The sequence below is a fragment of the Miscanthus floridulus genome, chromosome 16, assembly GCF_019320115.1.
Source record: "Miscanthus floridulus cultivar M001 chromosome 16, ASM1932011v1, whole genome shotgun sequence".
Classification (NCBI taxonomy): domain Eukaryota; kingdom Viridiplantae; phylum Streptophyta; class Magnoliopsida; order Poales; family Poaceae; genus Miscanthus; species Miscanthus floridulus.
The window spans coordinates 63,541,827-63,559,080 of NC_089595.1; the positions used below are offsets into that span (position 1 = coordinate 63,541,827).

At 41.1% G+C, this 17,254-nt stretch overlaps 1 non-coding gene across 1 annotated transcript; it reads left to right on the forward strand.

Annotated features, from left to right (window-relative positions):
• The first annotated feature begins 2,378 nt into the window (after positions 1-2,378).
• LOC136514516 (small nucleolar RNA R71) lies at positions 2,379-2,487 on the forward strand. Its single transcript, XR_010773675.1, has one exon. It is a non-coding gene; the product is annotated as a small nucleolar RNA R71 (small nucleolar RNA).
• The last annotated feature ends 14,767 nt before the right edge of the window (positions 2,488-17,254 follow it).

Consider the following 17,254-nt stretch of genomic DNA (forward strand, 5'->3'; position numbering starts at 1 on the left):
CCCCTAAGTCTACATTGGTGATCCATTTTAGCCATTTATACAAGTTATATTGATGGTTTATGATGAATGTTAACTACCATCAACAAACTCCCCCACACTTAGGCTTTTATTCATCCTCGATAAAAAGATGGATTACTCAAGACATAACCTTAGGATAAGTCATCAACATAAAACCATTCCCCAGTCATGCATGCACTGCAGGATTCAAAGTGTCTACCATGAAACTTTGGGTCGGTTGAAGAATGGAACAGCTTGAAACAGATCACCATCTTCCTTCAGTCAAGTCAATTGGAGAAACATTTAAAATTTTTTAAAACAAAACATAGCTTACCTTCTCCTTTTATAGTACTCTCAAATCACTCTTGGATATATATAATATTTTTGGATCCTCACCAAGGCATTGATGACTTTGATTTCTTTTGTCTACTTCTAGAAGCTTATGTGGAGCTCAGGTAGGGATGAATATGAAAACATACTTGCATTGCATATATTGTAAAGTCTAACAAGGGATCCAAGGAGAAAGTATGTCATACTCTTAGATCAAGATGTGCATGTGTGTGGATATGTATATGGTGGCTATCCTAATTCTACTATGCTCTTTGAAACATATCTCTCTTGATTGAAACTTGAAAATACTTTGCAAGAAAACATGGGCTATCTTATTCATCTCCTTTTCTTTTTTTTGGGTAGGCATCTAAGTACCCATTGTTTTCAATATCTCGGAACACTTGTCCATTTTTTCAATACTTTTTCTTTTTCATTCTTTTATGAATAGCTTTTGCATAGCCATGCCTCTATTTCTGTAATTGAAACCTTTCAAGAGAGACATTTACAATAACTTGTAGCATTTACCCTAACAAACTTATTTTTGTGTCTATTCCTAGTGTAAGAGTAGAGCATTTTGAGGTGGATGGAAAACATCTTTTTGCGTACTCCCTAGTGTAGGAGCCGAAGATATACTGTGGAGTGTACATGATCTTGATCTTGAGAGCATGATAAGTTTCTCAACAAGGGTCACAAGGTTTGACCAAACTCAACACAATGACAAGTAGTATATGTAGAAGGTTTCCTAATCTATCGTATTTGGCTCTGGTAGGACATTGCTTACCACAAAGGAGAGGTGTAGCTATTCTTTTTAACTTTTTGAAATAAAATTCTCCAATAACAAGACATCAAGAATCGAGTTCTCATTATTCTACTATATCTCATTCCACAACAACTTAATTAACATGGGGTAGATGATGGCTTTTGTGGTACTTAGGAAAGGTTGGCACAAAATAATGGGTGCCCTTACATCTCCACCTATTTCCAAAACCACAAAGTCTACAGGAACATATGATTGTCCCACTCGAATAATAGCGTCCTTAAGAATTCCCTTGGGGTAACAGAGTGACTGATTTGCAAGCTACAAACCATACTTGTGTACAACAAAGTATCTCCATTAATTTGGTCATAAATTACCTTAGGCATGATGTTGACACTTGCTCTGAAGTCACAGACAAGCTTCTTGAAAAATGTGAGGTCCAATAGCGATGGGGATGACATGTCTCCCTAGACCGCTCTTCTTTTCCGGCAAGGTATAGTCTATCCACCTTCCTCGATGGTTGTATACAGTAATATGCTGCATTGTGAATATTAACAAGATTTGTAGTTTCTAGATCTTCTAGTTGCCCTGGAATCTTACCTTTGTCAGATGGAAGAACAGCAGCAGCGGGCGGAGCTATTTGTGATTCTATCATTTTATTAAAGCTGTGCTGGTTTTTAATGGCAGAAGCAAAGCTATCCATTCTATTATTTATGTTCTCTAGAATTTTATCATTGGTAGCTACCTTTCTAGATAATCCTTCCATAAGTTTGGATTGGCCAGCAATTAATTCTCTCAAGGGTGATTGATCAAAATTATTAAAATTATTACCTTGATAAACCTTGGTAGTTCAGTCTCTGTTGCTGTATCCATCCTTGATTCTACTGAATACGAAAGTTGTTGTTGTTGTTGACAAAGTGCACATCCTCTTGGGTTTCAAGACAGTTGTTTCCTGAATGCCCAATGTTTCCACACACTTCACATGTCATGAGAGAATCATGAATATGCATGACATCTTGCTTCTCATTGGCTTGATCTTCAAGCTTTTTCATCAGCAGGTCCATCTTGGCAGATAGCATGTCTACCTCCTTGAGTTGATGCATACCTCTACCCGTCTTGCGGGTTTGAACACGTTCTTTATTCCAACCTTGATTGGAGGCCATCTTCTCCACAAGAGCCGTTATAGCTAGGTATGGTGAGTGATAGGAATGCACCTCCAGCACCAGCATCCATAGTCTCACGGGTACTGTTGGTCAACCCATGGTAGAAAATCTACATGAGTAGCCAATTCTCCATACCATGATGAGGACATTCCGCAATGTAATCTTGAAAGCGTTCCCATGCCTCAGGGATAGATTCATCATGTTGTTTCTGAAAGCTTGAAATTCTCCCACGTAGAGCATTGGTCTTACCTGTGGAAAAGAACTTTGCTAAAAAGGCAGTGGAGCAGTTATCCCATGTAGTATTTCTATCTTTGTTGGCATAGAACCATTGCTTTGCCTTCCCCAAGAGTGAGAATGGGAAGAGGTGAAGTAATATGGCATCCTAGGTTACTCCTTTGATGGTGAAAGTGCTAGAAATCTCCAAGAAGTGTTGGAGATGTGCACTCGCATCTTCATGTGCCTTTCCACAAAACTGGTTTGCTTGCACCATATTGATGAGAGCTGGCTTGAGGTCGAATCCATTGTCTCCAACATTGACTGTTGGTCCAGTACGGATGTTGGCCGTAGTTGGAGCAGAGAAATCACGGAGAGTCCTGTTAGCCATGGCTTCAAATTCTGGTATTAAGCTTCACCTTATATGGTTGTCTTTCAACTTTAAAGCTAGAACTTTCTTGAGTTTAGCTCTAGTCCTTCTAATTAATGCTTCTGGATCTTCAACGTAGTTTGTCGGAAGGTCAAAACTGGTCATACATTACCCTGCATAAGATACACAAGTAGACAAAACAAGGGTAAGCCTATTTGAGCAAAAGTCAATGGTTATCTTCGATCACATCAATAGGTATAAGTTTATCAATACTTCCTTTGCCTAGCTACTTCCCCAGCAACGGCGCCAAAAATACTTGTTGACATTTCTTAGCGTCGCTACTAAGAACAAAGTTTTAAATCTAGTCCATAGAAACAAGCGCTAGAAATGCTTGTTGGTATTGATTAACGTGTCACTTGTTTTTAAATAGCCACCTATTATAAACCTATATCTCCTAATTTTACTAGGTTGTCATCCCTAGTGATGATATCAGAGATACTTGTTGGTTCTACAAAGCATTACTACTAGAATAATACTAAGCAGTTCTTTTTTAATTATGTGACTTGGAAGAATAAATAAATATATGAATGAAAAGGATCTACAAGTGCACAGATAATATACCATTGTAGCATTTTACCCGAGAGTATTTCAGATATCATTATTTAAATTTTTACCATAGGGAAGGTCTAGAATGGACATGTATTGATAACTTATACTATTGACAGAGACGTAAACCATAACCAATATTCTACTCATAACAGGGGTAAGTCATAGGATAAGATATATATATATATATATATATATATATATATATATATATATATATATATATGATAAGTATTGATCAATGAAAATAACAAATCACTTCAGAGTACTTCTTTCTATGGCATTAGCATGGTCAGGTAGAATATTAGAAGAATAATTCCTAAGTCATTCTTAATTACAAGTCAAAGCATACATTCATTAGTGCAATTATACCTAGTAATCATTGCTAAGATCATCATCACATCTACACATAAGGGATATTACTAAGGAAGATTAAGAACAGAGCTTGCTCTTCCTTTCAGTAACCGAACCCTACGTGTGCCTATATTCAGGGAGTGGACTACAAAGGACTCAACTGGGAGTGTCACATCCGCGATCTACCACATGACCTACAATATAGGGTGTATCCATAGGTAAACAACATATAAGCACCACGCTTACACAATGTCAACCACCCACCCATGGATCCTTAGAGTGAGTGCTATACGAACTTATGCATGAACATAATGATAATCCAACTATACTAAGCATATAATCAAAGTAGACCATGAACATTATAACAAAGAATATGAATAAGATGAATACTGAATATTGTCATCACAATTGTAACTAGCATATAAAAGTAATGGAGATACAAAAGAGAGAGGGGTACAAAGATTATACCAAACCACACTCTTGACAAGATCGGGAATCCAAGTGAAGCCTGCTCCCCTCCCTCTAGACCTAGCCTAACTAGCTATGTCCTAAAATATGGTGGAGCTCTGAGAATGATTAGGGTTTCTATCTTCTCAAATGACTTATGCCTTCTCAGGGTGGCAGGGGCTGATATATATAGACCGTAGCGTCCAACGTGAGCCCTTGGATCAAACTGACTTAAAGAATAGCAGTAGATGCAACCTAGGAGGCAGTGGAGAACCAACATAATAATGAGGGGCTGATAGGTGGGCCCCAGGGGCTTGGCAGATAATAGGCCTGGTGGCATCTCGTCCTCCGCTTCGGTGTCGAGTCCTCTAGAGTCTTCTAGTGTCTGTTTCGCAACGGATAAGCGCAATTAAATTTGACATGTAGGTCCACCTTGATGGTTTTCTGGATAAACCCTGCAGAAAATACAGATTCACCAAAACTCGTGGAATTTATTAGTTTAAACCCCTAAACCTTCATTGGTGATTATATTTATGCCCTTATACATGTTATATTAATGGTTTATAATGGTCGTTAACTACCGTCAACAATACGTGATCTTGATTTTAAGAGCATGACAAACCTCTCATAATGGTCAACAAAGCTTGACAAAACTCAATGCAATTACAAGCAACATATATATGGAAGTTTTCTTAGCCTAAATAACATGTATGGTTGTTTTTTCAAAAGATAAATCTCCAGAACATTAGTGTCAATTAGAACAAGATAAACAGCAGCTCCGACCTTCTCATATCATATCTGTCATATGCTACCCACGAGTTCCAAGTTTAGAGTAAATCCTTGTATCAAAACAATCTTATCCAAAACTTGGGAGAATGTAAGGCTAAAAACTAGGTACTTGAAAGGAATTACAATAGAGCAACTATTCATCATTTCCATTTTAAAAGATCATCTTTAGAGTTTTTATTTTATTTTATTCAGCTCTTAAAAAGAAATTAAAGCAAACTGGACACACTCTCTTTATTTGTTTTCATTTTTAGATCACACATTATAACTATGACTATATATACTTATTATAAGGATAACTATTTATTTTGTTTTTAGTTATTCATCTTTTTTTATAAAGGAAACCTAAAAATAATAAAATAAAAAGGAAAAGAAAATACTTAGCTCGATACAATGGGGTGCCTCTTCCCAAAGCTGGTTGTTGTCGTGGTTCTCAATGCGATGGCCGGATGTGGAGATGCTGGACAGACCCAGTTTTGGTTTTGCTGTTGCTATTGTTGCTGGAGGCTGGCCACCTTGTGTCCCATAGTAGCCTTAAGATGTTACCTTCATTATTGGAGTAGAATGACATGAAGGGTAGATGACTTGTGGTGGTCTTCTCTTCCTGCTTGAAGCTTTTCTTGCTTGAGCTGTTCATGAGCATCTTGTCTCCTATGTCACACTCATTCTTTCTCATTCTTTTGTCATACCATCTTTTTGTTCTTTCTTTTGTGGATCTTGTCATTCTATTTGGACCTTCTACTCTACTCATTGTTTCTTCTTTGCAAAGGATTAGTGGACAACACATACCTGAAGTAGTATACAAATGATTCAAAACAAGGATAGTGTTGTCATAGAGCTAAAAATCATCTATATCCCATGTTTTAAATAATGTGCCTTTATTATTCACCACTACTTCAAAATTTCAACAAAATTTAGGAAAAATGTGCAAAATTGTTTTGAAGAATACATCAAATCTTGATTTGTTTCTTTGAATGATCTCCTAACATTCCCAACAAAATTTGAATATTTTCCTGCAAGGGTTAGTCCACATATACCACCAAATTTTATACAAGTATGTTTTAATTTAATAATTATGTTTGTATAATATGTTGAAGCATACTTACAGTAGAATAAGGAAGTTTGAAGACTAAAGAGATTCATTCGAGTAGAAACAAGAATATGTATGGTGACTCAAAGGAGCATGATTATTTAAATTGTTACTTGTTAGAGATTTAGCAAGTTAAGCACATCACAAAGGTAGGGATGACCAAGACAAACTAGCAACGTGACATGAGATGTTTTAGAGAACTCTATCCCCCACACTTGAATTTTGCAGAATGCAGAATCAAGTTTGGTTGATAGAATTATCCTGTGAATGTGATTCCATGTTGCACAATGCTTGGTTGAATCTACCTTGTGTTTTCCTTTGTTTTTATTGAAATGATTAGTGACAAAACATACCTGAACGAAGCTTATCCAATTTATCTATTAGCGAGAGCTTCATGGCTTTAGGTCCATTGAGTAGGACCTCTTCTTGCTTTTAGCTATTTTGCACCATCCAATCCTGGAGATGAGGATACATACAAATGCATGCTCTTCTTCCATCAACCTTTCTTGATTTTTATTGATCCTTGGTTGATGAATTGGGGTTCATTGGAGATGCAAACTCAAGTTCCTCCTTGATTGTCTTTATCTTCTAGCGGCATGGCAAAGAGTTCTTCTTCTTTGTTTGTTAGCGATACGCCAGTCGTCCTAATGGTCAGGGAAGGAACTTCTTTGAAATTTGCATGAAAGCTTCATCTCTAATGACTTAGGGGGTGTCATGTGTGACCATGGCTATTTTCAATCCTTATGAGACACCGTTAGTAATCCACCATCGGTTGATGATGTTGGTTGATATGAGGATGCATATCATAGCATCTCGTTGTCTTGGTCCTTGCTGTCAACATGCGAGTCAGTGTTTTCGAAGATCATGAAAGCAGGCATCATTTTGGCTAATTATGAGGTGAGTTGCACCCTGCTTCTCATTAGCCTCCTAGCTTGAGTCCTGAAAAGGTGAGTTGCTAGGTTGCTAGGTTGCCTTCGACTGTTACTTGTGGCCTGTTGATTTGTTTGTCCACTTCCTATGAGTGAGTGCTTCTATTATACATCCTTTTTGGGGCACTCGTCTTGTTTCTCTATGTTCCATAGCTGAAGTGGTGGTTTGGTTTAGGTTCGTAGGTTCATACCAAACCATGGATAGGCACATCTTATATTCATTCTTTCCTACAAAATGTTAATGGACACATACCCGAGGGAATACAACAAATTTGAAATATGGGTTGTTATCTATAATTTGTGTGATTTTCATCTATGCTAATGAAAAGATAGCTTTAGGATTACTTTAGCATAGGTTTTGCTTATCATGTCTTATAGCAATTTTTATGTGTTTGCTGCATTCTAGCATGGTTCAAGGCTAAGATAACTTGCAACAAAGGATGAGTGAATAAACCTTGATACTTACAGTTTTTCCTTCCATGAAGAATGAGATGGGTCTTCTTTGCAGCAGAGTTATTGGAGTTCATCACATGCCTTGATTCATCTTTGACATGAATTTATCTCAGAACTTACCTAGATTGAATTTGAAAGTTCCCTACAGGGGTCAGTCCAACAAAATATGCAGTATCTACTAAAGCATACTATCGGCTCAAATATCAACCTAGACACCACGTCTAATTTGATTTAGGAAGGTATTTTAACCTATGCACCATGCTTAATTTTAAAAGCCTTTGAAAGTAAGATCAACACACCTCTTGGTTCAAAAATCAAACTAAACACCTCATCTAATTTGATTTAAGAAAACAGTTTAAACTAAGCACCTTGCCTAATTTAAAAAGGTGTATGAGGATACTTCAAAACCTTAAGCATACTATAGCAAACAAAGGTTGCATGAAAGCATTATAGAGATTTATTCGAATAGAGATGAACGAGCATGATCATGGTGAGAAATTTTTTTACCAAGCATGAGCCTTCATGTGCTCACATTTTTTTCTTTTTTTATACTTGGACCTTCATGTGTCCATATATTTTTTTCTTTATTTAATAAAGATGCAAGTGGGATGGATACATGAATGGAACTAAACATGTTGTGGATTTGATATGGGAAAATTTAAACTAATCAGAGTGGATGCATGGATTATTCAAAGTAAACATGCAATGGAACACAAAAAGTTTAAAAGATAACTACTCATTAAATTTTAAGTCCATGAGCAAGACTATCTCACCTTTCTTTATCATACTTACCATGACTCACATGATGGAATTTGTGAGTAGTGCAGCATCTGTATTGGTCACTTGAGATGTGATTTGAATTCTTATGACGACGACCTTTTTCTCCAATCTACACCTGATTAGAGAATATATATATGTCTATACAAACCTGTGAGATGGCAGGGTTCCATGATGATGCATCATGAATTTTAGGTACCCTGGGGTTCTTCAATGTTTCTTCTTTTCTTGTGGAAGCTTGCCAGAAGGTCGAAATGACATCTGTTGTCCTGTCTATTTCATAATATAACAGAACAAGGGTAATCCTACTAAAGCAAGTGGTATGTTAATTATCTAAATCTTTACGCCAATTGTTTCCCCGGCAATGGCGCAAAAAATGCTTGTTGGTATTTATTAATGTAAATAGAATATGAAGGATTATGCAAACATACAGAATATCATTGTAGCATTTACCAGGAGTATTCCAGGTATCATTATTTATATTTTACCACAGGGAAACAATGGAGTAAAGATTTATTGGGTAACAAAGGAGTATCTATTAGCATACCAACACTAGCTAGAGCAGGGGATAAATGTAATGATAGGAGTAATGCTTAATGACACTCAGGGGATAAATCTATAAGATAATATAAACTAGTCAACTCAGGAGAACAACGGGTGAGGTAGATTCCTGTGACATACATTCTTAGTACATGCTCAAAGTATATATATACCCTAACTATAGGTAAGACTAACTCTACTCTTATGCACTTTGGGATGCCGCTTAGACTAGTAGAGATCCACAATAGATAACTCTGCTGACGCGAACTACGGTCCTACAATTTAAGAACCTATTCAATTCAGCATGGACTACAAAGGATAGACGGGACTGTCACCACCCTGCTGCTACCACACAACTACAGAATAGAGTGTACTCATAGGCAGAGCACTGTATAAGCACCATGCTTACACGAGGCTCGACTACTTAGCCCAATCGATAAACTATAGCAGGCTAAGCGCTCTATGAACCCGCACACAAAAGTAAAGATAAGCTTAACTAAGCAAGATTGATATTCAAAGTAAGTATAGCCATGTAGATAAGAATGATATAATGATAACAAAGTCTCATAAGATAAATAAGTGAAGATACAATGGCTTTACCGAGCCACCAAGACTAGATCCTGAATCCTGAGCAAGAGCCCAACTCGACCCTCACTCCCAAGCTACTAATTTACTACATTGGAGAGCTCTAGACCTAATCCTCCTGGTGTGTGTTGATCTGAATGAAAGATATGAATTAGTGTTTTAGGATGATCTTAGGGAGGGGGTATAGGGACCATATATATAGGGGGTAGCATCAATTCTAGACCTTAGATCAAACTGACTTGAATAAACTGGTGTAGATACTATCTTTAAGGTGGTAGGAGAACCTAACATTCGAAGGAGGGGCTGATAGGTGGGGACCATAGACTGGCCGGTCCTATAGGTGGGGCCAGACCAGCCTCACCTGACAGCCACTTGCCCTCTACTTTGGTGGTTTGCCTTCTGGAGTCTTCTAGAGTCTTCTGGAGTTGTTTTTGCCATGGATAACTACTGATTTAATCTGACGATTGGGTCCACCTTGATGGTTTTCTGATTAAATCCTCCTACAAACATAGGTTCAACAAAACTAATGGAATTTATTAGTTTAAACCCCTAGACCTATGTTTGGTGATGGAATTAAGTATATATGCAGGTTATGTTGATGGTTTATAATTGACATTAACGACCATCAAGCACCTCCCTCTAGACCTAGCCTAACTAGCTATGCCCAAGAATATGGTGGAGCTCTGAGGATGATTAGGGTTTCTATCTTCTCAAATGACTTACGCCTCAGGGGGGTGGCAGGGGCTGGTATATATAGGTCGAAGCATCAATCTTGAGCCATCAGATCAAACCAACTTGAATAAGCGGCATAGATGCAATCTAGGAGGTGGTGGAGAACCGACATAGCAACAGGGGGGCTAACTAGTGGGCCCCAAGGGCCGGCCAGCCCCACCTAGCGGTGCCTCACTCTCCACTTCGATGTGGAGTCCTCTCAAGTCTTCTAGAACCTTCTAGGGTTATTTTTGATGTGGATAAGTGCTGATTAAGTCTGACATCTAGGTCCACCTTGATGATTTTCTAGATAAATCCTATAGAAAATATAGATTCACCAAATCTCATGAAATTTGTTAGTTTAAACTGACCTTTATTGGTGATTATATTGATGCCATTATACATGTTATATTGATGGTTTATAATGGTTATTAGCTACCATCAACACAGAGTAGGGTTGTCAGCACCTCGAAGTTGAGTGCCAAAAACTACGCTTCGCCTATAGCAGTGAGTCCTCTTCTACTCTACATTGTGTCTCCGTTCTATCGTTGTGTCTAGTCATGAACCAACTATCTCTTTTTAGGGTTAGCATATGAGGGTGCTCTTAGATTAGGAGGAGAAGGTGGCTATGAACCATAGGATGCTGGAGTTGGATAACCAGCTGGCAGCGCTGACCGTCTCCTGATGGGCTCTTTGTGACATCAGTGCTCGGCGCCAATCGAGGGAGTGCCCAGCTAGTGCCTCATCTTGACGAGACCCGTCCTCAAGTGGATTCCTTGATTTTCGACGGAGTTCGTTGTGGCCCTCATGCCGCCTTGACAGTCAGTTGGCCTCGCACTATGGCAGTGTCAATTTTGATGCTGTTGGATGAGGGTATGCAGTCGGAAAATCCGAGAGTGATGTCCTCGCCATCGGTAGTGTCGCCGCTCGAGGTGCGAAGGTCCTCGCAAGCAAGATGTCAGCTGCGAGCATTCATCATAGTACCTAGTCTTTTGGTGTATGAGAAGTTTTTGATGTGGATGTTTGGTGTTGTATGGGTGATCTTGCTATGATGAACATGTTCAAGTTTTATGTATGTATGGCGTCTGATCAGTGCATTCGCTTTGTCATTTTGCCATTTCCCCCATTTTCTTCTAGTTCAAGCTAGGAATGTATGCCATCCCCCTTAGTCCTATGCATGTGGGTGCATGTTTTAGCATAGGGGCTAGACCATGGGGCTAGAAGCCATGCGACCCGATCGTGCGGTAGGACATCAGGAAAATGTCACCGACCCAGTGCGATGCGAGAAGAAAGCGAGTAAGCGAGTGGCTAGGAATTCTCTTTCCTTTTGTTCCCTCCTCCTTGAACGAGTGAGTTCCTCATTTCCTTTTGAACTCATGCATAGGTTCCTAGCCTTGCCTGGGAGCTGGCCCATGAGGGTTGGCTAGGGCGACCATTTTAGTGCAAACTGAGAAATCAAGACTTGGGTCACCAGTTTGTCATGGCTTCAGGCGCAATTGGAAAGAACTCAAAATGAGTCAGTCATAGGGATGATGGCAAGTCAGTGCTACATTGTGGATCATGCATATGTGTCTATATGTGATACTCCCACAAGTGAATCGTGTTCAGCTGCTAGCACGAGCCGGATCGAATTGCTCGAGAGTTTAAGCAATACTAGGATGAAGTGTACGGGCATCATGTTCTCAGGTAAGCTCTATGGGTCGGCTCTAAGTTTCTTGGAACTATAGGTGAGCCTACACATGTATGTGGACATCCTTAGGTAGAGAGCCTAAGGTCAAAGTTGACATGACTGACCAACGTACCGGAAGCTATCAGTGAACCTAGGCTATCATTGCTTGGGACACGGCGAGCCACCGAGCGCTTGCTCATGGCAGAGTTGTTGCAGTCCCTAGACCATGAGCTAGTGAGGGTGCTTCTTTGTTGCCTAGAGCAGTCGTAGATGGTGTAGGTCGACATCTCAGGTAGCCTCGGGTTGTCCCTTACTAGCTCGATGTCCTCGATGGGCTCACGAGCCCCCGGGGATGACTTCTTCATGTTCGGCCTGCTATAGTTTCTAGCTAAGAGGGCTCATGCGCTCTAGTGCTTGAGCTTTTGGGTGTGGTTGCCGCTCTTGACAAAGAGCCTAGCATGATCTATCGCTATGGAAGTGGGTTCGTAGGGTAACACGGTTTGGTCCGCTCGGCGCGGCACGTGGTGCGCTTAGAGAACCCACTTCCTTCGATGCACATGCCTCCGAGTGAAAACCAATAGTTCATAAAGGCATGGCAGATGACTAGTCCATCACATGGGACTAGGACCTTGGTTCCAGGCTTGGCCTTGTGAGGCATGGTGTTAGGTAGCCACCTGATCACTAACTGATGACACTACGTGGCGGTGGGTGATTTCGTCGCTCACTTATGCCCTGATTCAGTAGTGTTCCACTGGCTATAGAGGCACTGCTTAGGGCAGTGGTCCCGGCCATCGAAATCCATGCCTCCCACATGGTGGCCCTAGACTGGGGTAGAGACCGGTGACGGGTGTTAACTTGTCAGTGCGGACATCCTCATGATTTCCCTAAAGGATGTTGCCACCAAGGGCCATTCTGTGGGTGAGTTCACCATAAGCCATGGGCCTCTGGCTTCCTAGGTGGAAGACCTAGCCATGGCCGGTGATAAGAGAGGTTACTAGGCCCCCCTTTTGTAGGTAAACTCTAGAATGCTACCACTGAGGGTAGTTCCAAGAGTGTGTCCACCATAGGCTGTGGGTCTACATCTCTTGGGTGGAGGTCCGGGCCGTAGCTGAAGGTAGACATGGGTAGTGGCCCTTCGACATCGATGAACTCATGGTTTTCAGTGATGGATGTGGCCATCGTAGGCCATCCATGAGCGAGTCCACTGATGGTGCAAGGAGCCATCGCTTCCTTCTCAACAAATGAGAGTGCACGACTGTCCCTCTACCTAGGCGTGCCAACTGTCGGTGTTTTGTAAACCTAGACTAGTAAATTTTTATGATTAGTCACACTGCTCTAGGAAGATGATGGTAGAATCCAAAAGACATGAGGATTTATACTAGTTCAGGCCAGGAGCCCTACCTCCAGTCTTAGAGATGATCGATTGCGTGTTCCTCGCTTGAATGCTCTGAAGTTCTTACAATGGGGGTGCAAGAATGGTAGAAGAGGTAGGAGAGCTAGAGCTAGGAGATGAACTACCTGAAGGAAGGTTCAGGAGTCCAAAGGATGTGAAGAGTGAGGATTGTTCAAGATGCTAGGAAGGATGCCCTAGCTGCCCTTATATAGAGTTTGGGGCTAGGGCATGAACAAAGAAGAAGGTTCTCCTGACCGAGGGGTCATGAGCCTGAGAGAGGGGCCTAGCTCACTTGGCTTGCAGCTATGCCATCTTGTGGTGCATGTCTAGGCGTGGTTGTCATCATGGTCTTGTGCCCACGTCATGGTAAGGTGTGGTGTGGTGCTACTATGCTAGCCATGGGGGCACTGTAGGCACGGTGGTGGTTCGCTAGCCATCCTGCACGACATGGTCTCCGCCATGGCCTTCATCATTGCCTCCTGATCTCCTAGGGGCATCATATAGGAGTTAGTAGCTGCACCTAGGTCATCGATCGCCTTGTTAGACTATGTAGTTGGTGGCCATGATCCCAAGGTTTGGGGTCGTGGCTCCCGCCGACTTGGATGGCCCCTAAGTGAAGGCCTCCGTCATGGATCCCATCCTGTAGTGGGTAGAATCATACATGTGTCTTGGTCCGTATTGGGATGGTGGGTCACCATACTAGCCATCACCACTAGGCGGTGTTGTCTTGTCTATGCCACATGGCGCAGGGATGGCATCTGACTAGGCCTAGGTGACTGTTGTCCCCTCGGTCCTTAGTGGGGTTAGTGCGGCATGTCGGCTCTTGTCAGAGTGGGCACGCTTGGTTGGGCTTGACCTTCTCTGATTCCTCCTAGGGGTCGGGACATGAGGAGAGGTCAGGAACCCTCATGCGGCGTGTGGCTAAGGCAGAAGAGAGGGGTCATGGCTGACCCTAGCCTAGCTAGCTGGTCTATTTTGCTTAGCTAGGCCTTGATTGTTTGGGCTTTTCGCTAGCTAGTGTACCAGTAGGCCGCTTCGGCCAGCTAACTAGTCGATGCCTTGAGACACCCGAGGATTATAACCCCGACACAAGTAGAAGTAGAGTTTATCTATCCTTAGACCCTAATATGATAGGAATCCTCCTCTATGCTTTCCACCTCTATCCATGTGTTGTCCTTGGACAAATTAGCTAGAAGAGTACCTCTGTTCCCTGTGGACAATACAACACCTGAATACTTCCGGGTGAAGTGCTACAACGGTACTTCCATGCGCTTATGGAATATTTCTATTTGCGTTAAGAAATACAAATAGAAACTGAGCATCTACTCAAACTTGGTGAGAGATGAGATTTTCATGGAATCTTCGGCAAGATTGACTGCTTGTATTAGCAATGGAAAAGATGCCCAACTACATGGAAGGGTCACTTCACTCATGGTGATTAGAAAGTGCCGACATTGGTTCTTGAGGCATGTGGCGGCATCACATGATCTTTGGATTTGGCATGCATTTTTTGGAGTACCGGGTTCTAACAATGATATTAATGTTTTGAACCAATCTACTCTATTTATTAAAGAGCTGAAAGGACAAGATCCTAGAGTCCAACACATGGTCAATTGGAATCAACACAACATAGGGTACTATCTTGCTGATGGAATAGACCCCAGAATGGGCTGTATTCGTGAAGTCAATACATATGCCCATCGCTGACAAGGACAAGTTATATGCACAACATCAAGAAGGGGCAAGAAAGGACATTGAAAGAGCCTTTGGTGTATTGCATCATCAATTTTGCATTTTAAAATGACCAGCTTGTCTATATGACCAAGATCAACTCCATGACAGTTGTGCTAGCTTGCATCATACTTCACAATATGATAGTTGAAGATGAAAAGGAAGAGCACATTCAAGATAATCTAGATCTGAAGAGGCTTCCAGTTCAGCGACTATTGAAGAACCAGAATTCTCTCCTAATCAATATGTTACGTTTGACAGAGTTTTAGAAAAAGATAGTGATATTTGAGATTGATCCACTCATTTCTAGCTTAAGAAAGATTTAGGTGGAACATATTTGGAATAAGTTTGGTCTATGTAATCATTTTTATATATAAGTGCGTTCATGAGTATTGTATTTAATTAATATATTATACTCCCTCTATTCCAAATTACAAGTCGCTTTGAATTTTTTGGTTCATCTATTTATCTATGTATCTAGACATATTATTATATCTATATGCATAGCGAAATTGATGTACCAAAAAAGTCAAAGTGACTTATAATTTGAAACAGAGGGAGTATATAGTTGACCATGTTTATTTGGCATGCAGCCGTACATGACAAAGTTTGATCCCTAGTATGTAGACATACGTGATAGAGTTTGATCCAAACCCAATAAACGACAACAAAGTTCATCTGGCATATTTGATCATAGCAAAACACAAGAATTAAATGCTACAATATGCACATGAAACAATGAACCGAAACTATCCAACTCAGAGAGGTTATTTCATATTCCATTTTTCAAGACCTAGTAGTATTGAAAATAGTAACATGAAACGCTATATTAAGATAGGTCTGAGAGGTTATTTTATGTTCCAGTTTTTAAGACTAGACTATTGGAAACGTTGTATTGAGAATTGTCAAATCTAATGACGATCACAGGCTCTTTCCATGGTATGAAATTTTATGATTAGAAAATTTGGTTCTATAGCATTGAAAGATCGCCACATCCGCATCGAAAGTTCACCGTTATGTAAAATACCATTGAAAGTAATAATCTATTCCAGAATCTAGCATTCTGCTAAATTGTTGTTAACAGCGTCTACCTCACGCTCACTCTGTTTCACTCAAGAAGGATGGTCCCACTCGTCATCCTCTTCCCACCCTCTCACTAATCCCCTTGGCTTGTTGCACATTCGCTCATTTGAAGTGCTGGCCAAGCCATCTTCACACCTCGCTTGACTCCACTTAGATGTAGATGGCTGGCAGAGAGGTGGCTGGCCGATCAAGGACTTGGCTATGGTGTATTGCTTCATCTTGCTGCACCCGTACGTCATGCTAGGGCCATCCATACGTCGAGTTGTGCCAAAGACCACTAGGCGTAGCTCCTGCTCCCTAGCTGTTGAGGGGAGGTGTGCTCACCTGCAATAGAGGGGACACAACTAGCCATGGGCATGGGTGGCACATGTGCTAGCTTCTACTCAGCCCTAGCCATTGTCATCCTTGCACGTACTATGACTCGCACTAGGCTCACTCGCAATTCACAATAGGGCCATGGTCACCGTGGATAGCAGCTACTTATAGTGACACCGCATCAGCGTCATCCTTCTCCATCACCTGGTGCAGGCACTGATGGGACAAACCACCATTATCGGCCATACGACGATGTGGTTGGTGAGCCTAAGGCCTTCCACCATGGGCGGATGAGGAGCTACAGTTGGGAATTCCAGGCAAGACAACAAGGATGCAAGTGCAGCAACTCATCACCATGTAGCTCTACCCCTCTTCCGTGAACATGGTGATGGACCGGACCTATAGCCTGCTAGATTCCATATGGTACTTGTGTGTGGTGAATGGTGGCGAGTACAAATCCGGTTGCATTTCACAGGTGGGTGGAGCCATTGAGGTCTTAGGCAGGTGGAGGTGGATAGAAGTTCACAACGTTATCTCAAAACGTGATGGAGTGGTTGTTGACACAAAAATGTGGCGATGTGATCAACACACAACAAGACATAAGATCTGAGTGGAACAAGACCAGAGATCTACTTAGCTTCAACACAGAACTAGCCGATTCTAAAAACCCAACGACGTGCCAGTCAATTTGACCTGCAATTGATAAGGAGAGAAAATCTTATCAGTAATTTAAGGTGGAACATGTCGGTGTTGCACCAAATAGTTCCAAATGTATGGCTAGATAGCCAATTCAATGAGGCTACCGACAATAGTCGATATCCGGCGTATCCATGAAACGAAGATCTTTAAATCAAGGATTATTGGCTAATATTAAATGATAATGATACGAATCAAAATAACCGATGCTCATAGAACATCAGAAAGCATCATCGGCTAGATGGAACATGATTGATAT